This window comes from Lepidothrix coronata, unplaced genomic scaffold (assembly GCF_001604755.1).
Source record: "Lepidothrix coronata isolate B3197 unplaced genomic scaffold, Lepidothrix_coronata-1.0 Scaffold103, whole genome shotgun sequence".
NCBI lineage: Eukaryota > Metazoa > Chordata > Aves > Passeriformes > Pipridae > Lepidothrix > Lepidothrix coronata.
In genome coordinates, this window is record NW_016690283.1 from 3,256,768 (window position 1) to 3,280,802 (window position 24,035).

At 43.1% G+C, this 24,035-nt stretch overlaps 1 protein-coding gene across 2 annotated transcripts in view; it reads right to left on the bottom strand.

Annotated features, from left to right (window-relative positions):
• ADCY5 (adenylate cyclase 5) overlaps window positions 1-24,035 on the bottom strand; it is a 208,345-nt gene that overhangs the window by 182,459 nt on the left and 1,851 nt on the right. The gene's annotated exons all lie outside the window — the stretch shown is intronic.

The window sequence follows — 24,035 nt, forward strand, 5'->3', positions numbered from 1 at the left end:
AAGAAAAGGGTTTCACAATTTTCTTCATTTTACAGATAGGGATCCCTGAGCAACGATGCACCCGATGCAAATCAGAGGGTTAGCAACAGTCAGCACAAGAACCACAGTCTTATCCCATATCCCTGTCCATTTTAAGCCACAGCTCTCCTTCCAAGTCTGCAAAACACAAGCAGTTGAATGAAATCTTCAGTGTCTTCCCTACTCCTATGGATAATTAGAAGGTAGATAGAGTCAGGAAGGGTGAATCCAATAATGCAAAAAGATGGTGGCTAGAGGCACCAGGAAGACAGGAAAGACAGAACCAGGGAAAACTGACAATGAAACAGAGGCAATGACCACTAACCAAAAAAGATCTGGCTACAGGGAAGCACCTGGAAGCAGAGCTACTGGAAGTAACAACAACAACAACAAAATAGTGATGGGACATAACAAAAACAATCCCTTCTCTCTGTATGCAGCAGTGGCTTGACAAAGCGAGAGAGGCTGAAAGAATGGACCAGTCTCTTTGATGGAAGGGTGGTAAAAACAGCAGAGAAATAAGGCAAAAAAGTTATCTGAATCAACAGAGAAAGTGCTGGCAACTTCATCAGGAAAACAACACAGGATCTGCCAGCAGAAATGCAGACAGTTGTTAGTTGCAGTTGAAAAGCATTTGCCAAAGGCTCTAAAGTTTGTTTCTTGACCTGGCCACTCAAGTAGTTGACCACCACTGTTCTTCAAACAGCAAAGGACCCCAGAGCATGGCATTGGTTTTGATGGGGTTATCCTAGGGACTAACTGGCCCTTCATCACTGCTGTGAGCTGCAGGTTGTGCCTCCCTGAGGCACGGGGAGCTGAAGTCAGAACAAGCTGTTCACTTTTTGTCTACTTGCAAATGTCTCCTGGTAAAGAGATAACTGAAGTGGGGGCTGTTCTGTGGGGATCTCCAAGGAGCACCATTGAAAAGGGCTGGGATACATGGCAGGGGGAAGAATGCTCAGCCAGCTAAGCCACGGCTTTTCTTTCCTAATTACACTTTTTTGCCAAGATATAATTATTTTGCTTGCTTTGTCTTCAGCTTGACAGTCTCCTGATCTCAGAATTACCACCCCGCATGCTGACCTGGCAGGAGCTGCTCTCTATCCTTTCCTGGCATAGGGGTATTTTTATTTCAAGCCCTTATAAACTAGATAGACTTCACTGAATCAGCAAAACTACTCCTGTGATTCCTATTTCTATAACTACCTTATACCTTTGGGTATAAAAATCCACCCAGCCCTTCTTCCCACACCTACACAAAGCATTTCATTCCAGCTATGCAGGGAATAGAAGCTGTAGGTAGATATTATCAGCATTATCCCAGACCCTCCAAAGTCAATGAACTATTAAGTTAAGCAGTCATTGCAGCAGGACCTGAGTACTTAACTATTAATTAACTGAAATGAACCAACTATCTTAATGCAGGGTTGTCCGACGTCCAGGTTAACACCAGGTGAGCTGCTGCAGCACACAGTTACAAAAAGTCTTCTGAGAATTTGTATTTACATATTTCCTCTATGATCTCTGGTGAACCAAAGGAAATCCATTACCTTTCAGGTTATGCAGGATCACAGGTCATAATAATAACTAGAGTTATTCAACTTAATATATATCCACGACAAATCAGAAACATCAGTCCAACAATGCTACAGGCCAAGAACAAATTTTTTACTGTGGACAAGGACTCCCTGAGATGACACCCACTCAGAGCTCTGAGCTGTCTGGGCTTGCCCCTTGCAATTTACTCACCCCATCAATACTACACCAGATTTCACTCTTTCCATAAGGTAATATGTGCATCTGGTGCCAGGGGAAAAGAGAGAGCCCTGTCCTGTCACTTCAGCTTTGCAATAGAAACTGAGGACTCTCCCTCTAGAAGAGCATTTACAAAGTGCTCAAAATTAACTCTTGGTTTTTGTCACCTTGCAAAAGGGTATGGAGTCCCCAAGAACTGACAGACTCTAGGGATGCAGTTAAGGCCACTGATTTTCTCTGCAGCAGTGCTAGTTTGCTCCTTCCAGAGTAAATTCCCTCCCCAAATCTGGTAGCTGGCAGTACAGGCACCCCAGAAGCCTTTTGTTTACCAGCTTCTCCCCAAGCATGTTTTATATTGCTGATTCTTTAAAGCTTCTTGAGGGTAATTCATTTGCCTTGGAAAGATTGAGCACCGAAGTTTCACGCAGAGTTCACTTTAGCCTCCTCCATGGATTGGCAGGCTTTTAAAAAAACAGTGGATACATCAATAAAAGTGGGCATGATGGGTTTCCTAATGCATTATTAGGGGGAAAAAAAAAATCTACAAATAAAGAGAACCATAATCCTAGGCTATGCTGAACCACAATCTTCCTTGGATGTTCTCAGTGTCTCTCCTCTACAGCTCCTTTGACCCATCACAGCCATGCAAGCCTGCATCCCTGCAGCCAGAGCCCTGGACAAATGGGTTGGTGTGGTGGTGGTTCCTGATTTACCACCCTGTCTCCTTCAGAAAAAATGTGCATGCCTAGATGGCCTGAAATAGAGCAGACATCTCAGATATCCAAAGGGATTTCCTCTTTCTCATTACCCTGTATCACCTGAGACTGTCCCTGGTGTTGGGGGCAGAAGTACTTTAGGTAGGTCTTCTTCCTCAGCCTGCTGGCCAACCACCCCAACTGTGAACAGCTTTATTTTACGCTCCCAGCTCCAGCTGAGACTACTGACAGACACATCCCCAGGGACTGGCTTGCACGATAGGATATCTGAAAAGTGCATTTATCTTTGCTACCTTGCCAGTTCTCTAGGCCAAATGTTATTAACACAGACAATAAAGCTAAGGGAAAAAAGAGAGATACCATGCCCAGCCTTGTCAGTGAAACAAATGCACCATGCCCCAAATCAGCCTTTGCTGGAATTTCCGTGCCCACACCAGTGCAGCAGGTGTGTGCCTATCTGGGGATGTTTGATTATCCCACACTGAGGATTTTTAAAGCCCGTGGGAGCTAGAGTTAAACCTGGTTGCCACCAATTCCTACTGTGAACAGTCATTCAGGAACATTCCTACAGAGAAGCATGTCTGAACCTTTTGGTAGGTTTAAAATAGTTCTCAAACAACATGAGCTGAGCAGGGCTGGTCTGGGGAGTGTTTCTGGCAGGGTTGGCTGAGAAGGCCCACGTTTGCATTTGTACTTTTGACTTCTCTGTTGTAGGTGTGATGCTGCAGGAACCATGCCCATCATTGTATGCGGGTATGTCCAGACAGCTTTGCTCTTTCCTTAAAGGGGGAAATCTCAGCTCTTTTACTCTAAACCTTCCCACCTGCTGGCAGGCTGTTTCTCACCAGAGGGCATGCACTTTCTTGGATACATAATTTCCCAGACACTCTTGATAGAGGTAACCGTCTGTCTAGGATTCAGATGGATTTCTTTCAGGTCCTGGCACGATATGCTGTAAATATATGGCATGATAGGAAATGGGAATATAAAGGCACGAGGTGTGACAGCTCCTACCTTAAGATAGAAGTTGGAGATGGGTGTGGGAAATCACACAATGATAAAGTCACCCCAGGGATTAAAATGGAGCCCATGTAGCATTGGCTGAAAAAATCAGAGCAGACTGAACAAACGGAGCAGTTGGCACTGCAAGTGCCAGAACTCACAGCGGCTGGTTTCATCCTCCTTCCTTGCATCTTGTGGCTGACCCATTTGCTCCAGCTGAAGTTTTTCTGCAGTTTTGGCACTTAAAAAAAGTTTTGCCTGAGTTGATGCCGCAATCTGCATTTAGGGGAGCATTGACACCACTGTGTTTTGCCTCCGACTGTGTATTCCCCGCCACTGCTGCGCTGAGAGTCCACATGTTCCTACCAAAGCCCTGGAGCCCACACCAGAGGACAGCAGGCACAGTGTACCATCTGAGGTGGGCAACGGAAAGACACTTTTCAAAGAAATAATCTGAACAGACCGATGTGAGCGCCACAGCCTGAGTTAACTTTAGATTTCAAGTGGAAGAGCTGCTGGCGACTTGCCCAGATTCCCTGGCCTGCTGCCTTGCCAAGTCCTCAGAGACTATTTTTATCATTATTTATTTATTAAAATTAACTGTCTTGGGGCTGGACCGCAGACAGACGGAATCTAAAAACGCAGACGCTCAACAGAAAGCTATCTGGGAGGTAGGGGGAGAGGATAATTATAATATCTGGTCCTGTCCCACTGAAGAGCAAAAAAAAAAAAAAAAATCAAACTAAGAGGGTTTGTGGCTTAACAGGCTTGAATTCTTGCAATTCTTCTAGGCACCATGTTGCCTAGAAAGACAAGATGCTGGCTCACCTGGCAGGTACACATGCCATTTCCATACAGACTGGCAGACTGGGCCACAGCTTATGAATTTGGAGAAAGGTCATGGACTAGCAAGCACAAGAAAACAATGCCATGAAAGCTGACAATACACTGTACCAATACAGAACAGGAGACCACTTCAAGGAGCAACCTGAATCAGTAACTGATCCCGCACTACAAATCATTTTTATCTGCCGGGATGCTCTACAAGAAGGGCACTCTGCTTTTTTTTTTTTTTGGCTGCCTGAGACCACCAAATTATATCACATAGGGTGCTTGTAACTAAGCACTCAGTCAGCTTCTGCTTCTAGGTATCTAGTGTTTTGCTAGTGCCTTACAAACCTAAAGAGAAGCTCTTCGCAACCTGTGCTGAAATGAAGCCAAAGAGGCCATATATCCCATATTAAGCCCAAACCACACTGCTATTTGGAGAATGCAAATCCAGCCAAAGCCACAAACAAAATGGATTTTCTAAAATGCATTTCCAGATGGATCGCGATGAATGAAATACAGAACACCTACAAAGAGATTTCCATCTTCAAAAGGAACCAGTGCATCTGATCTCCCCAAAAACCAAGTCTGGGAACAGGGAAACTATGGAAAGGGAGACTAACTCTTTCTACAACAGAAACACAGTCAGATGAATGCTTTCCACCCACAGACCATAAAGTATTTTTTCTAAAAGCAAGCACTATTCTGGTTTCACTCAGAATAGCAGAAGCAAGGCATGTAAACCACTTGCTCAGGGTCACACAATACAATATGGTATTGTCAGCTCTTTGACCTTGCTTTTCCAGTGCTTACCTTGCCCTATTGTGCTGCCTGGACAATGTGTTGATAGACAACAGGCTTTCTAATCCAACAGAGCCCTGTAAATCACAGCTACCAGTCTGCCCACATCGTGCCTGGGTTTCACTGATTCAGGAGCTGGTGGCTGTTGCCAGCACAACAGTGATGCAGGAAACCTCATCGTATTCACACATTAACAGCATGAGCCTTGCAATCATGACACAGCATACCGCTGTGAGTGCCAGCAGAAATCACACTCATTTGTGATGCTGCTGGACTGCTGCTCTTCTGCAGGACTAGAGAGTGGATCTCAGTGGTTCACATGGCTCACACAACTGCGCACATCCCCTTGGTTTCAGTGAGATTTCTTGATGCAAAAGGATTCAGAGGTATAATGATGCTTCAGCACACTCTGAAAAAGCCAGTATGTGTGTGGATTATCTGAAGAATTCAAGGTCTCTCCTGTTTGCACCGATCCAAGCCCGGAATTTGGGTGTCCTCCTTAGGCAGGTTGAAATCACAGCCCAAACCACTGTGGTGCTATTAGCACAAGATTTTAGCAACACTTTATAAACTATAGGCAAGCATCTTGGTAAAGAAAGTTTTGTTTGTAGTGTAAGCCTCAGAGCCTATCAAACATAAAGCACAAAAATCTTCCCTTCTTCCACTTAGAACAACACTTTAGCTAGGAAGGCCATTTCCATGAGATGTGCACACATTTCAAAATGTAAATATAGCAGGGCAGGAAAAGAAAAAGGACTGTTTGACTACTAATGAATCACCCTTGTTGAAAGCTTCCTTTGGGGCATTCTGCCATCTGAGTCACTTTGCTCCGCATGTTTCTTAGCTTGGCTCTCTCTTGGCTTCATTCACCTGACATACATCTCTCTTTAGGTTGTAGGGATATACACCTCGGCTTTTGCAATTATATAAGCCATTAGCTGGCCAATCAGTGAATATACGGATAGATATATTTTAAGCTCACTGCAAGGGCAATGATTAAGGGAACAAAAGCATTCTTTAAAACAGCATTTTTCTTTCAAGAGTCATCTTGGTACAGTCAGAACAGCACTTGTATATCACTCCTCATCTTCAGGAGAACTTTGCTAAACATTAACTAGCTGCTCCTCATATCATTTGTGGCGTGGTCTCTATAAACATGCATTAATTTCCTCATCAGTTTAACAAAGATGAGACTGATAAATTGAGTTGCTAGAGACTACAGCTTATATTAAAAATAAGCAGCAGGACTTGGGCCTTCTCAAGCCCTATGATTCAGCCTGTCTTTTAACAGTGGAAGTGTTAACTGCCTTCTCCTTTTCTGTTCTGATGCAGTCCAGGTCAGATCCCAGCCATAAGATGCATTAAACCATAAATAACCACCTCAAGAGCTGTGCTCTGGCCAGTTTCACTCCTATTGAACCCATACACAATTTCACGCATACAAGCACTAAAATGCATGTTATGTGTCCTGCCCTCCCCTGTATCATCTAAAACTATCCTTCTCCCCCTTCCTCAGGTAATTTCAAATCCAGCCAGTTCCCAGATTTGGGTCTCCACATGCCACAAAAATACTTCTACTGCCACAGCAAATGCTTCTTTTGGTGGCTGTGCCAGGCGAGGCAGGTGCATAGTGTGCATTGAATCAGGCCAGAAGATGTCTCTTCTGCTGAGGAGAAATCTCATCTGGTACAGCACATTCCCTATCAATAATTCCTCCAACATACCCCCTCAGAGTTCCCTATCTTAACGAATTAAGTTGACACTCCTTCATCCTCAGCATCTCTTGCTTTCCCTCCATCTAGCCCTGGCAGCCTCCCCCTCTTCCTTCTGGAAGAAGCTTCAATAGGTAAAACACGACTTCAATAAAAGCATGAGAAGAGAACTGTGTGAAGCTCACCCTTTGCAAAGCCACAAGACCCCACAGTCAGGATTTGCTTTAACACAGGATCCAATCCCCCCCAAGTAACACTTTTGACATAACTGCTGACCTATGCCACTGAGCAAGGCATGCAGATGGAAAAGGATTATGCAGAGTGCTCTGCTTTGCCTGCTGAAGGTTTCCTGACATGAGTGGACACTGTAAAACATCCTGCAAAGAGAAACTGAAATACATCTGCTAGTTGTTGAGCCTGACTCACTCACAGAGCCACACTAACATCCAGTGTGACTGCAGCTGAAGTGACACACCAGCTTCACATATTTATGGGTCTGCCTGCTCCCGGTAATTTGGCATGTGCAGGAGGGCATTGTCATCACACTGTGGGAAGCTTCTGATCTGCAAAGTTAACTTTGCCCAATTCCAGAGGCTTGAAGCCTGGAAAAAGAGGTGGTGGCAGCAACACAAAGACAGGGCACAGGAGCCTGCCAGCAGATTGCATTAGATGGATACTGACCCTTGGATGATTAAGCTTGCTAGTGGTCTGCTGTGTTTATAGTTATACAGCAGATGGTTCCTTTAAAACAGAAAAGCTCAAAACAGGAGGTAGCCCTGCCACCAAATTGTTTAGTGAAAGTTTCCTACAATTTTTCCATTGTCAGTCCCAGCTGAGAGATGATTGTTATGGAGAAATCACACGTGAAAAAAGGACAAGCACGTGCATGCCAGGAAAATTCTGTAACTGTTAGTCCCAGTCTAAGATCTGTGGCAAGACATTCTGAGTCTTATCTTCAGAGTACCAGTCTCTGTTTGTTTCTTCCATCCAGCACCTTGTCCTCTCTTCCCTTCACCCTCTTCTTTGAAAACTCCTTCAGACAATTTTGAGCAATCATTACACACTCAGCCTGTTACCATATACCCACAGCCCCCCTCCAAGGCAGCAGCAGGTCTTGGGCATACTTGGCCCATTTTGGTGCCACAGCCAAGTCTCTGTGCTTCCCTGCATCCTACACAGCACATTATCAGACTGCTAATTCAGCCAGCTCATGAGATTTTTCTCAGCAGGCACCAGATAACCCTTCACAATTCATTTTAATTGCAACTTCTTTCTAATGTTTTCCTTTGTTCAAGGGAGATAAGAAAATTAAAAATTTGTTGATCTGGTCCATATAACAACACTGGTCCTTGCCTTCAAAAGAACAAAGACAAGTTTACTCTGAAAATAACAACTCCAAGTGACGTCTCACAGCTGCCTCTCCTCGGCTCCATGCACCATCCTACTGATTGTCCTGGTTTCTCTCAGTCTGCTGCCCTTACCACCTCCATATAAGCCCACAAGCCTCCTCCATCTTACGCATGTGCTTACTGCCTCCTTACACACACTCTCCTCTGCATCCCATTTTCAGTTTGACCCCTCCCAGGGTCCCACAAACCTAATTCCACCATCCCATATATCTCACTTCTTCAAGTGCACCTACATCCAGAAGTTGGACTGAACAGTAGGAAATACAGAAGCCCACAAGATTATTAGTTATGCTGTAGAAGTGGCTAGAGGCAAGAGGAGGCAGTCACACTGTTTAGTCAATGAAAAATTCTCTTCAGGGAGATTTTAGATGTCTAAATTCACAAGACCCTCATGGGAGCTTTCAGATGCGCAAGGCATCCCGTGTTGAGAACTTGGGCACTACAGGAAAGAGTGGCTTTGGAAACTTTGTTTCACAATTTAATAAATTCAAGAGGATGTAGCAATAAGCTTCTACTCCTTCCTCAGACCTTTCCTCCCTCCCTCATGAGGCTGGAAAGCCGAGGACCTTAGGAAGCTATAATAATTCCTTTTGTCCTGCTAGGTAGATGGGTCAAGCCAGCTGTCCCATAAGTTCATTGTGACAACCATGAAATGCTGCACAACACATCAAACCCCACTTCATTCTGGCACCATGACCCTACCATGATCAAGACACATGAATTCTGTGATGCTCATCCAGGAGGATCAGATCACTGTCTTCATCACGCTCCTCAAACAGCTCGGCATGGAGAGGGACTCTGCTGGCTATTGAGGCTGATCAAAAAATCAAAACCTTGGATCAGACACACAGTCACTGCAGAGGGCTAGAACACAGCCTCCCCGACTCAAAGCAAGGGAGTGCTCGTGAACGCAGCTGCTTGGGAAAAAAAAAATAAAAAAATTGCACTATTCCATACACTGTTCCTTTAGGACAAGTTATGCTAGTCTGAGGGAAAAAAAAAAAAAAGTTGATTTTAAAAAAGTAGCTAAGTTAAAACAAAGCTCAGCCACTGTTTTCTGTACCACATTATCACAAAACCCTCCAAGGCAGATGCCAACATGCAGCTGAGCAAGCAACAGCCTCAGGACAGCCCCAGAACTCTAACCAGTTCAGAGCACAGTTACGGAAAGAGGTGCCGGCACAGCTTCCTTGGCCACTGCTGACAATGCTGTTTTGTTCTTCCATAGAGATGTTTTGTTTAAGGCCGCCTTTGAAAATTCTATGATGACACGTGTAAAGTACCAGCACAGATAAATGTGCTCCTCCAGGATTGTTTTCACCACGGTTAATATTCTATCCCCCAAGACCTCCTCAACCACGGTCTGTTCCATATGTTCATTACTTCATGAGTAGGGATATGCAATCCTGTCCACACACAGTTTCTGTCTGTCTGCCCTGGCTCCTCCCAAAAGTCACCAAGCACTCCTGTGGCAGCTGCTTTTCATGAAGTTTGAAGCCAGTTTTGAAGGCAGCCACAATAATGGGGCTCACAGACCTCTGGTGAACTCCATCCATCTTCGTAAATCACACAAGCCAGTGGTCCTGATGACACGAAATCATGGCTCAACGCACACTTCTATTACAGAAACATCAGCATAACAGCATAGGACCTCAGTACAAGAAAGTTAGGAAGCACTTGAGTATTAATGCCAGCTAAGTAAATAACCTCCTGATTTCCTCGGCAAAACAGCACTTGACCCACATTTTCTAGAAAGCAACAGCTTGCATGTCTGAGCAAACTCTACTTAAAAAGAAAGAAAAATTGACCCACATTTGAACTGTCTGGGTAATCAGTGGTGCATAAAAAAGACTCCCAAAGTAACACCATTAACCCAGTGTGTCATCCCCAGTGGAAGAGTTCTCTAAGAATTTTACAGGGACTAATGCTGAACTTTTTCTTGCCTACAGCATCCACTCTACTAGAGTAAAGCTGGTTACTACATACTCCCATCCAGAGCATTCCTGTCCAGCTTCTGGGGGAAAAAATAGGTTACAAAATATAAATCATAAACTGCCAGCTTCCTATTAAAAGACACTCTAAAAATATAACTTGTCAAGCATTTAAAAACCAAACCTAGATGGGTGATCTATGGTGCAAGGTGCTCTGCTACAATGAAGAAAGCAATACAAGGAGGCCTGCACCAAAACTTCATTATCGATTTAACATGGCCCATCTACCCTTCCATGGCCTCCTCCTACTGTCAGTGACTTGTAGATCTCTTCTAGTATTCTAATCCCTTACTTTTCCTGTAATCACTGAGTATTCTGCTGAAAGTTTTTTGCCAGACCTTTCCCATTCAATCTCATTTTAAAAATCTTTTGGAAGAGTTAACATTTTTATTAAGAATCATACTCCATATATATGTAGTTTATAGACACACCATTATACTCCAGCACATACACACTCCAGAGAGTCATCGTTGGTCACAAATAAACACTGCATATCACAGATATTTTAAGGCCCCCATCACTGTGATATCTAGTTCAAGAAGATGGATAACAGGACAATTGGTCTGCAGTTTTCCACCAGCATGTTCCTTTGTCAGGTGAGTTCTGCAGTGCAGCTCACCAGAAACCACCCCAACGTTCTGCCGAAAAGAGGTCAAGAACCAGGAGTGACAAAGCACGTCAGGGAGAGATGATGCTGGATGTCTGCGAGGCCCAAGTGCAACACATCAGGCAAGTCATGGCCTGATTTTCTAGAAATAGGTATCGTTTCCTTTGCAGTGCTGGTAGAGAACAGGCAGGTGGGCCAGGCCAGGCAGCAGAAGAAAGAGGCGGGATGCCAAGGTAAGCCTGAAGCAAATTAAATATCAGAAGGCAGCAGGTTCCTTTGAGACTGCTTGGTTGCTCTTTTGGCAGAGGAGGAAAGCAAGCCATTAAAGAGGCAGAATACACCAGTGTCGACTTCATTTGCAGCACTAATTGCCATGCACGTGCGCTAATTGCCCTCACATGAAGTGCAAGGGAGCAGGCACTACTTGAATCCCATGCAGCAGGCGAGTCTTCCAAAGTAACGCTTGTTGGATCATGCTCTCACCACACATTCCACTTGTACCAGAAAAAAAAACAACGGAGGGAGTCAGTGCAGTATTGTTTTTTCATAAAGTTATCCACTGCAATTTATTTAGAGAACAAAAAGGAAACTCTAACCAAACTGCCAGAGACATTCAAAACATTAACAAAGTTTGGAGCTTCTTACCAAGGCAAGAGAAAGTAACAGCCACTGAAACAACCTGATTCCTGCTGTCACTGTGGAGCACAGGGCAATGGAGATTTAACCTGCAGCCACCTTATGCAACTGTCTTTTCTTTTGTCAGTAAGCAACACTATTTGATTGCTGTCAGTGAAAGCTGATGGCTGCCAGGGTTCATCCCAGTTACCTGCACAGGTAAAGTGCACCAGAAAAATAAACACCAGTGGCAGGAACACAGAATTGCACTGCCTGGGGCCTTCTCCTGTGGCTGTTTACATCACTGAAGAGGTGAAAGCAAGGAAAAAGCAGAGGAAGGGTAGGCTGCAGCAGGTGGAAAAATCATGCTTGGCCATCCTCTCTCCTGTTTTGTTAAGGGTTTCCTGGAAAAATAGAATGGTGAGACAGTGAAACAGGTAGCCCAGAGAAGTTGTGGATGCCCCATCCCTGGAAGTGTTCAAGGTCAGGATGGATGGGGCTCTGAGTAATCTGGTCTAGTGGAAGGTATCGCTGTCCACAGCAGAGGTGTTGGAACTAGATCATCTTTAAGGTCCCTTCTGACCCAATCATTCTGTAATTCCACAAAAAAGGGTTTTATGCCCTTCCCTCCAGCAAAGTCTGAGAGCAGCATATATCCCTATGAGAATATTAACATATCCTTAACATCCTCCAGCTGCGTTTGCTCCAAGCTCCTTTTTTCCTCACTAGGTGTTACCCACCCCTCTGATCTGCCCACTTAGGTGTGCATGTGCACCTCCCAAACTATCTTGGTCCAAATATATGGACTAAACTAACTTTAGTTGAGTTGGGCTGCAAAAAAACATTTCAGTTCCTGAGTTTGACTGTTTGGTAGGAAATGCTGCTAAAGCTCACACAGCCAAAACTGTGGAAAACCAGAGCCTCAATGTTCCATTACCACATAAGTGAAAAAGAGGAAAATGCACCTCTCGCTATTAATTTTTTTTTTTACAGTATTTCTTCCCAGTTGTTTTTTTCCCCAGAACTTACAGAGGAGTAAGGCCAGGGAGAGAGGAGACACTGCAGACACATCTTCCACCAGCATCTCTTATGCACTGCAGGGTGCCTAGTACAAGACAGATGCCTTTCAGTAATGTGAGGATTGATCAGTGTAAATCAGTCACTATTGTTCTATACCAGCTGTCCCTTCATACAGAAAAGCCCTGAGGGGAGTTAAAGGCGTTTTGCAAGCAGCCAGAGGGAAAAAGGTATTTTTAGTGATAGGCAGAAAGCATTTAGATTCCAACTCATTTCTTGTGGTGCTAAATAGAAACTAGACAAAGCAACAATGATTTAGGGTATGGTTTGAACACAGGTAAGATTCCTTTTAGATCTAGCTGGGACAGGGAATAGCAGTGGGAGGAGGTATCATGGCCATTAAGATTCAGAAGTTAGTTAACTCAGCCCAGGAAACTGCATCTCTGCCTAAGGCTACTGTTTGTGCAGAAGGCACTCTTCGTGGGTTTTTTTCCCTTTTACTGAAAGAAAATCAACACTTTCACTCAGCCCGGACCCAAATGCTGTTTCCACCAGCAAGCCAATGTTACAATGCCACCCATTTGAAGGGAGCACAATATTTCTCCAATAACCTTCAGCAGGAGGTTTGGCAGGCAGGGAGCTGTCACAGCATCTCCCCATGAAGTCTGACATGCAGAAGATATGCTCATGCTGCAGCAAGGCACTGGCTGAATAGCGTATGGAGTATTGCAAATGGATTAAACAGAAGGAGAGCTGCTAGAAACCAAAGGAGCTTCTCCCGGGAAAGACACAGAAGAGCATCACCTGCCACCTCAGCGTTTAACAACCTGGGATCCCAGACATACAGTTCCAGTCACAGCTGCCAAGGAATTTGCAATGGAAAGGTTTGGTCTCAGCCCCAAGCAAGAAGCCATGCTCTGACAGCAGATCATTTCTCTGTGAAGGATGAGTTGTGAGCAGCACCCCTCGCACAGAAACAGGCACATCAAGGAGACACTCGTGACCAGGCTCCTGAAAAGTAGTTTGGAAATGGGGCCAAGGGCTGGCTAAACATGACAGATAAGCTCCTCTCTTGATTCTGTCCCTATCACAACTGGCCCCAGCCCTTGCCAAGGGGACAGCACGTAGCACAGAGGGCGGCACTATCTATTCTAACAGAAAATGGCATATCAGGGCAGTACACTAAGTTAATAATAAAAAGTACTCCTGACTTACATAAGCTACAGTCTTACCCTGGAGATATTACAGTAAAGATTGCTCTGTTCTGAAAAGTTCATCAAAATAAATTGAAGAAAATTATTTAAACCTGTGAGAACACTTCTCTTAACAAGCGGGACTTTATTTAGTTTGCATTCCCTCTGGAAGTGAATTAAATTAACTCGGTCCATTTACATCTAAAATAGAGAAGTAAGGTGGTTTCAGCAGTGGACTATAATTTCTGTATAGTGGGCTCTATATTGTGGTTTAACTAATCTACCTGGTGTTACCTTTCCTAAACATCATTACTTGGATAAACCTTCAGTGTCATGAAACAGCCAGATACTCATTACCTACATTAGGGAAGAAGGAAAACAAACAAAAACAAAATTGCAGTCTCCTAACTTTCTCTAATGAGAGATGAAAATATTTGCAGGAAATACTTCCTTAAGTATTTTTTCACAGTAATTTTGACCACCGCTGCAAAATGCAGAGACTTTTAAGAGTCCCTGAAGCAGTCCTGGAGTGCTAAGAGCTACCTAAGGACAGCCATCCCGACAGCTGAGAAGGAGTGGGCACCAAAAGGGAAGTTAGCTGTGAAAGGACATGTAACCTTCAAGCTTATTGCTTGTACTGCAGTGCTTTCAGGAAGGCCTCACCCAGGGATGAGACCCAGCTGTGCCAGATGTCATTCAAACTTACTGTTTGTGACAACAGAGAAGGCAGACTTTGGGTGGGGTGCGAACTAAAGCCAGGTGAAACAAGGAAACTAAGCACCAGTTTCAGCTAGGAGTAGCCAGAAAACTAGTCATGGACAGCTCTTCTGTACTGTCTGCTCCTACCCCTGACTGTGCTTGCTTGTTCGCTTAAAAAAAAACAAACAAAACACCAACAAAACAAACAAATGAGAGAACACATCAATACCTTTGTGACCTCCCAGAGCACATATATAAAGGAAGGTTTTTTTCAGATGAATCTGTGATTAGTACCTGCCACAAATGGTTTAGGCTGACTTGGTCTTGTCTTGGTGCAGTGGGATGGTGTAGCTGACCTCTGGAAGTATCCTTCAACCCTTCCATCTCTGGTTTTGTACCTTTCAAAAGTTATCAGTACATCTGTCATACCAGGGGAGTCACATTTGCTCCAGGACACCAACACAATGAAGAAGACACAAGCCTCAACTGTGTTCCCTCATTTTTCTGGCTTGTGAACAGCCTTGCAAATTTCTCAGATATGATAGTAAACCCACATATGCACAGCAGCTATTTGGTGGTGTAGTGCTAAAAAGCCCAGAATAGAAATGGAGCAAAAAAAAAAAAAAAAAGCCATATTCAATATCAATTAAGAAGGCAAGAACAGAATTACCCAGTAAAAAATCTAGGCATGATGTCAGAACCCTTTCACAACTAACACGTCCATCTGTGTTATGTTTTAAGTAGATGCCACCAACTTAAGTAGAGAAATACCCCAAATCTATTCCATCACAAAGTGTCAAAATCCTGTCTTACTAAAAGAAGAGAGGAAAAAAAGTATTGTTTCAGTTCACCTTCAGTTCATAGATCACTGCAAATTGTTTTTTCAACTGAAAAATACTGTACAATTCAGCATTTAAACTTTTTTTTATTCCATACCATCTGAACAGAAGAATTGTTCAGTGAGTACCATTAAGTGAGCTTGATAGTCCCTCCTGGCCTTAAGACCCAGATAGTTAACCACACAATAATAGTTCCCACACTAGAAACCTACTTCATGTTCAACGGTTTTAGAGACTGCATTTAGCTTTTAGCATGAGTGACACTGACATTGTAATTACACATTCTCCCACCACACTGCAGAGCATCCTCTTTCCTTAGAACCACAGAACATTTCTTCCTTTCCTCTATGAGATTACTAGTAACCACCTGCCTGAAAAAAAAAAAGAAATCCCATTCAAAGGAAAATGTCTTCATTAATAACACATCCCTTGGTCATCCTGTTTGTGCAACTCTGTGTATAAATACCCACATGTCAAGCAAGAATACACACACAAAGCTGCTGTTGGGTAGCTTACAGCAAACGGAAAGAGTTCATCACTCAGTAAGCATGTCTGAGTAGCTCTGTCATCTGCAGGCTGACCAGCAAACTACTGTTTTTAGAAATACTGATTTGAGTAGTCCCTTACCACATTGCTAGCTCTAACAATTCAGCTTTCAGAGTCAGAGGGACACAGAGACCAGTGCTTGTAGCATTTAGCCTAGCGCAGAGAATTTAGGGAAGGAGCCATGGCTTTTTCTGGAAGGGAAAACACAGCCAGGGAACTGTTTGCATCAGCAACGTTTTATGACAGATTCTTGTAAGCAATGTCACAGCCTTTTCTTTTGACTATGAAGTGAGACAGAATGTCTTATACAAGCTGCAAACATATTTGAAGAATAAACAGTTTGCGTAAGTTGCCGCTTTGAGAGATCAATTTCTAATGTCTGGGGGGGGAAAAAAAAGAAAACACAAATCTTTATTTTTATTCCCTCTCTGTTGTATCAGCACAGTCCTTTGTTTACTGTCTGCAAAGATGCACTCTGATACTAGTGGAACGTGCATGTTAAATTTGTAGAACAGCTTTAATTCCCAAAACTCAACCTCCCAAAAGCAAGGTTTCCCAGGAAAAGAGAGTACCCCAGCAGTACCACAAAGACCCAATTCACAGTAAAAAATGTGATGGGTATTACATGAGCGTGTAAAACTTTTCATGAAAAGAAAAGGCAGTTTAATATTTAATCTGGAAATTCATCACTCGAACTGCAAAAGAAGCAGTCTAGGTAAAGGAATTATAAACAAAGTAAGGGTAGGATTGAGGATGCTTTGAAATATACTTCTCTTCTGCTGTTTCTGCTACTATGAAGTAGAAGCCACAAATGATGACTTTACAATGTACACTACAGACAGTCCTGATAACATCAACACACAAAGATGATCTGTGTTCCTGATGTCTGGGGAAGGGAGTAAGGATACACGGCAATTGCATTAGTGACTTAAAAATATGAAGGAAAAAAAAAAGTACATGATGATATTTTATTTGCAGAACAAAGCCTGACAATACAATGAAACTTTCTATAGTGAGTGCTGTAACAGAAGTCCTACTCAGCATCAGTGAGGCCAGCCTGGCACCAGAAGCAATACTGTGGTGATGCCAATGCTGCCACCATTAATTCTTAAACTGTGGGGGCTTCTACTGTTTGTAAATGCATCATCTTTGTGATGCAAAACTGACTGTGTCTGGCTGAAGCAGTTCACAAGCTGGTCTATCTACCAGGCTCCTGATGGGACAGAGCTTTGCGAACATTCAGGAGCAAGGCTGAATGCAGAAGGCAGAGCTTTAAAATGTAATGTGGAGTCCATTTCTCTCAGTGTCAGAACAAGACCACCTCATGCTAAATTCTACCACAGATCTGCTCAATGATGCCACTCCTGTACCTGCCAGTGGTGAAGCTGGCCAGACTCAGCATCATCATAAAACATCATGGATGGTTTCACTGGGAAGGGTCCAGCTGCAGGGGCTAAAAAGCATTTTGACTCTTGTCTTGGCCTGGCAGTCATTTTATGTGTGCTCTTAGTAAGTGCTAGAAACTTCAAGCTTTCTTATGATAAGATGAGAACATTTAGGAGTTCAGGAGACAAATATTAAAATTCTTGTCTGTTTCCCACACCCCCTCATAACTACATTATCCCTTTTAATATCTTTGGGGTTGTGTTTTTTTCATTCACATGAGATTTCCCCTTGGGTTTTTACCTAGCCTAAGGACTCCAGAATAATGAATCAAATTAAGTTTCTGGCAGCAGTAGGATACATCTCAGGTAAAGACAAAAAAATTAATATTTTTTTAAAAGTATCATCAATGTCAAAACAAAAAGAAGAAAGAGCATCCCATGGATGAAAGATATCACAAGTTCAGATCACCAGGCTAGACTTCAGAGGGAGGGAAGGAACTAACACTGAGTATATCCCACATCAAAACACAGGACTCACAGGAGATGAAAAAAGTCACACAGCAGTTATACAGGAACTCCACCCACTTCCCAGAAACTGTGAATCTTCACATTCCTTGCACACACTTTGTCACTGTCCTATCCCTCTGGGCCATGAAAAAAAAACCCATGTAGCACATCATAAAATTGTGTAGCAGCTGGAAGACTCAGGGGAGACTCTGGTGCACTCCAGCTCCCTCCACATTACATTTTCTGGGTACAGATTACCTGTGCAAGGTGCCATGTAAATCCCACAGTATAAAGCAGACAGGAGGACAAAGCTTGCCCAAGGCTGGCAAAACTTGGAACCCTGTCTTCTACCTCCCCAAACAAAAGTGGGAATTTCCTCTGAACCGCACCCACCTGCACAGGGAAAACAAAATAAGAAGGAAAAAAAAAAAACCAAGATAGAAAAGAGACAATAAAAAAAAGAACAAACAGGGAAAAGAACAAAAGGAAAAAAGAACAAAAAAAAGAAAAAGCAAGTAAAGACAGATGAGAAGGAAAAACAAAAGACGAGAAGGGGAAAAAAAAGAGAAGAGAAAGGAAAAAAAAGGGAAGAGAAGGAGGAAAAAAAAGAGACTAGAAAGACAGGAGCTTTTCAAAGCACAGGTTCTCAGAAGCCACTACCAGCTACAGAGTGGATCACTTTACCACACTTATGGAAGCTGCTGTCAAAATAATTTCAATTTTTACCTCTCGGTTTTTCAGCTGCTGCTGAAGATTTTTCATTGCATCTCCTATCAGGACAGAAGGAAAGGTTCTTTAGTTCAATTAGAAAATGAGAGTAACATCCAGTAGTACCAAAATATGATGACCAAATCAGCTATTCCCAAAAGATTGTAACTATTCCAACTACTGCAATAGCCAAAAAGTTAGCAATTGTTCCACTTTTCTTGAAAGACAGAGAAGGAGCTATGGTACATGACTGAAAGATTAGCTAATCAGATGCAAATTGAATGCACTTGGAAAAGAGTCTGGTGCCCAAAGTTCACATTCCAGCTGGGCTGAGTCCCAGCCCTCTTCCACCCCAGACCTTGGCAGTGCTGCCCACACAACAGCGAACTCGGAGTAAAAGGGCATTTAGGGAGCACTGAGCCAATTCAGGATCCAGGAGGGCACAACCAGTTCCAGCGAGCCTTTAGCACCAGGAAAATCAGCATTTTGTATCCACTGCTGTCAGGTTTATAAATCTTCTGAATGTGGTTAATCACAAAAGACCGTGTAAATAAGATGTCCTGCCTTGGACAGGTCTCTAACAGAGAACAGGGGGCACACTGGTGTCAAACTAAGCCATCAAGCCCAGGACCCTAAAGGACAAGTCAACAACTGCTTTGTAAGATTAGGGCACAAAAAGCCATCCTTTTACCTCATGCATCTCAATGAATCCCAACACTTTGCTAAACTATCTTCACCTCTCCAGAAATAAACAGAACCAGCACACTCTGCCTTTTCAAGAATGTCATAAAAATGCCTAGAAGAACAAGTCTTTTGCTATGCACCTCAATCATCCCCATTAGGTTTCGTCTTCAATTCACCAAGATCCAAACCAGCTATAAGACCGTGATTACCACCACGAGGCTGAGAGAAATTAGTCAAATGGGTCAGTTAGACAGTCAGATAGACAATTAAGAATCCGGAAACATGGAATAATTAGACACACAGCACTCTAACACCGTCACACTAACAGCTTTTGATACCGGTGAACATTACAGTGAAATATTAAACTAATTCATGGTGAGAGGATAGAAGATAAAGCAAGGGGGGACATTGGGAGGTGGCAGGATCATAGGGTAATTTAGGAGATAAGAAAAACAGATATGCCTTTGTAAGCCCCAAGTAACACATGCATTCCCCAGAGATACAGATAATATTCCTACAAAGGACTAATTGATACGCAATACCTCGGGAATTTATTTAATTACCTCTGATACAGAATTACACTAGGGAGGCAACTATGAGTGCAACAGTTACTGAATATTTGAGGTTGCCATTTTTTCCCTGAACAAAAGACCGCAAATCAATTTTCACTAACTTCAGCCCAACTGCTGCTGAGGCAGATTCTTCAATAGTGAGCAGTGCTGGAGCACTTCCTATTGCATGAGAGCCCTACTGATATCAATGCCCTGCTCTGCATAAAGTGCTGTTTGAGGCACACAGTACCTGGCCTCATGTGGCCAAGCACCTTAAAAATCATGTCTTAAATGAACATTACTCAAATTTATTTTCCAGGTGGAAAAAAGTACAACAGGCAGCACACAACCATAGGAAAACTGACACACAGATTATCTGCATTTCAGGTAGTTCATCTCTCCTCCTTGGTAAATAAAGTCTGCTTGAAGACAATGAAAGCACAATACAGTGACTTGATTTACACACTTCTGAGAATCTGTCTTCTTGAAATCAGTCATCACCTACATATCTTAAGCATGCCGAGGCTAAGATGGAACATACAGTACCCTTTCTCCTACTATGTGACTAACTTCTTGTTGAATGCCATTCAAACTGCATTTAAAAAGCATCTTTACAAGATGCTAGAAGACATCCACAAGACTCAAGATGACACCGTTACAGTAAGAAGTTGTTTTTAGCCCTGCTGAAGTGACAGTTTATATAGAAAAAACAAAAAGAGAGATTGCATATGTTTTCATAGCAACATCTTCCTAGAAATGGTTAAACTGAAATGCTGCACTTTCAAGAGAGCCACCATGCAGCTGCAGATCAATCATGTACCATTAACACGGACTGACAGACTGAAAGGCCAACATATACACAGTTCTCAGAAGTGAAGGATGAGGAGTACTAATGTAATGTTGTTATGATGGAAACATACAGAAAAGGGTCAAGCAAGAAGGAGATCAACATCAAGAGCCTTAAGTTCAGAGAGCCATAAAAAAAAAAGCCATGTGCTGGGGCAGCTGTTCAGAACTTTGCTATCAGAGATCCTTTGCAGAAGGTTTGTAGAAATATTTGAGGAGGGAAGAGACCAGTACATTTCAGTTTCTCTTTCAGTGAGGTTACTGACACAAACAAACAAAAAAAAAAAAGTATTATTTTTTGTGGTACCTTAACACTCACTCACTTGCACTGACTTAATAAACTACAAAGGCTTAAATGTATTCTTGAACAAGGAACCTCAGAAAGTTACAATAAAAGAGGTTTGGATGGGAAAATAGGAGTAAATCTAACCTCAGTCCGCAGGTTTGTTTGATGTTTGTATATATGGCATTCTTATCCCTTACTCCTGGTCCCCCACCCACTCCCACACACAATCCCCATCCCTTTTTAAGTCTGATTCAGAGCCCAATAAACTCTCTTGTGAAATTCCCTGTCCCTTAGCCCCTAGCCTTACAAAAATGCCAGTGCTTACTCAAGGCTATCTGCACTGAGGGCAGCTGGTCTCACATGATTTCAGTTAAGCATCAGCAGCCCGTACGCTGCGAGCGCTTCCCATGTGCCTGTACAAGTCCGTGGGTCAGCCAGGCAGCTCGTTCCGCTCGGAGCAGACAATAAATCTGTGTTATCTTTGCTGTGAATGCAAGGCAGCTTTTACTGGGAAACGGGGTATTTCTTCCTCAGTTAAGTATTAGAAAGCCTCACTCACGCAAAGTAATTCTTATGTGAATCCAGGAGTTGAGTGTGTTTTCAGAGCCTGAAAGTGTACGGAAACCAACACATGGAAACGGCTGGCCTGAAAAAGATACATTTATATACAAAGAGGAGCAGACAGACTTCTATGCAATGAAAAACATTTGTAATCCAAACTGTCCCAGGATAACACAAGGACATAAACCTAAAGGCAAATGCAGTCATTACCTCCCCAAAAAATCCAGAAGCAGTCCCTCTAGAATTAACGAGCACAGAAACACACAAACCCCCCCACCTTTAAGCAATCAAAACTTGTAGTTGGTGGAGCATCATCTATTCACTGTGTTCGGTAAAGTAAATTCCCCTCCCTCAGCACTGGGTAACTTTTTAGTATAATGAAGTAATTTGTATTAATTAGCTTTTTTTTTTTCAATCAAACATCAATTCAAGAAGCCAAGATCATTGCCCCTACCCAATCAGACACAGAGGTACCACATATACCCACTGCTTCTGATAGGGGTGCTCAGGGCACTCTTTTTAAAGACAAACCCCAGACTCTGCCAGGTAGCAAACAGAAGTCAGAACCTACTTTCCAAATCCAGTGACCCCAGAAGAATTATTTAAAAAAGCAGCTCAGTTAAGACTGAATAATCACAACTACCTTTACTCCTGTCACTTTACCGATTCAGAAACAGCCGACTGCATTAACCCTTTCATGAAGTCTGACTATCACAGCCTTTGACCAGAGAATTTGGTGACAGAGAAGTTCAGTAATGGTAAGAGAAGATAATTCAGACAATAAAATCATGCATCCTTGGTAACGGAATCCAACAAGCTGCCTTTCTCCCAAAAGGGACTTAAAACCCAAGAATTTCACTCTCTTGAGAAAGAGGAGTTTTTAACAGGCTCCTGAGCCTCATAAAAGTGCTCAGGAGTCTATACAAGAGTCACCCAGCTTTGAATGTCAGTGGATAATAACAGGAGTGTATGATTTCTTGTGGCTTGGAAACAACTGGGAGAGGATTAAAAGCAAAAAGCCCCATGAAGAAGAACTTGCTCAAGTATTATAGTTAAAAATGTCATGGAAAAGAGAGGAAAAGGGATATACATCCTAACTAGCCTTTCTTATGCGACTGCTGGGTATAAAGTACCATCTGGTCACATAGTCACGAATGCATTCACATCCACTCCTGCTCCACAAAACACAGGCTGATGTGACTGCCAGCATGAAGTCACTGAAAACAACTCCCTCTTCTTGATTTATATGGTTCTTCATCTGCCTTCGCCCCTGGTAGTTCAGAGGAGGAAAATAGGGCTTGCGTGCCATTAGGGGCACAGAGCTGAACACGACCGATTTCCACGGCAACGAGATACAGCCCCAGCGAGGAAGGCCTGTTAATAGCTGTGAGGTGATGTGCTCAGCACAACAGATTTTTCTATCAGCCAGCCAGAGATAGCAGCTCATGTTCATACACAAACGTGCAAGGAATCTGATTCTTGGCCTTGTACAACCCCACTGAATTCAGCCAGAGCTACGCCAACGTAGACCACAGCAAGATAGAGACGGTGTTAGCAGGAAAAATAAGCAGGCAATGTGGAGAGAGGCTCCGCCTTTGAAAACAAAGTACGAGCACTCCTAGGACATTCCTCATTAACTGAATGTTTATTGTCAAACTGCAGGAAAAAACCCAGCATTAGTATGAAAGGGAAAGCAACTGTGCAATGCACAGATTTGTGCATACTGCACCATCACCTATAGCCCATGCTTTTACCTTTGACAAGTGCATACTTATACACAAGCCCAACCTCTTCCAAATAACCCTGCAGTTCGGAAAGGGAGGGAGCTGTAATCATCCCAAATTCTCCACTGAGAGAGTCAATCATTTGTCCTTTGTAATTGAGGCTCCTTCCTATTAAAATACAGTTACCAACACTTTATAACATGATGATATCTCATGAACTCATTAGGACCCTACAAATTCAGCTCTGCTCATAACAGACTGCTAGGTCTTCTGGCCATGATCATGATGGGCTTTGCCTTCATATGTAAGGATACATATGAAGGATACAGTCTCCAAATACACTGAATTCAATAGGACAAGTCTCAGTTTTCAAAGCCAAGAGCACTCACAAGGCTTTGCAGGACCAGAGCCCCAGTGGGGAATAGTTCATGCCATTACCAAACTTTTTCAAGTCAAGCAGAAAAACAGCAACTGTCCCACTCACAGTGTATTCTCTGCTGGAAATACACAAAAAGGCATTTATAGCAAACATAAAAATATGCCATGTACAGTTTATAAAAGTATCTGTAACAAACTAAGAAAAAAGCCAGAAACTGTCCAAGCAAGCTTAACTGGGCAGGAGGGAGAAGAGTAATTTTGTACAGCAGAGCAGTGACAGCCTCATCCTGAGGTTTTATTTAAGCCCTACAACTTCTCTTGCCACTGCCATAGGTGGAACTCAAAACAACTCAGAACTGAGACTCAAGGGAGGCACTGCACGCAAAGCTTTATTTTGTATTATGTGTAGGGTTGAAAAGCTACCAAACACCTGATTTGAATAAAAAAACCCTGGGTTCACCCAAGCAGCAGGGCTGACTCTGTGACAGGCTCATCCTTGTGCAGAGTCCTGCACATCAAAAGGATGACAACTGCCTCAGAGCTTCAGCATTTTAAGTCGATGGTTTCCTGATTGCCTCGGTGTGTGGAAAGCTTAAAGCACATGAGTCCCGAGGCTGCTTGCTTTGCTTGAAAAGAAGAGTGGCGCCTTGTATTGCT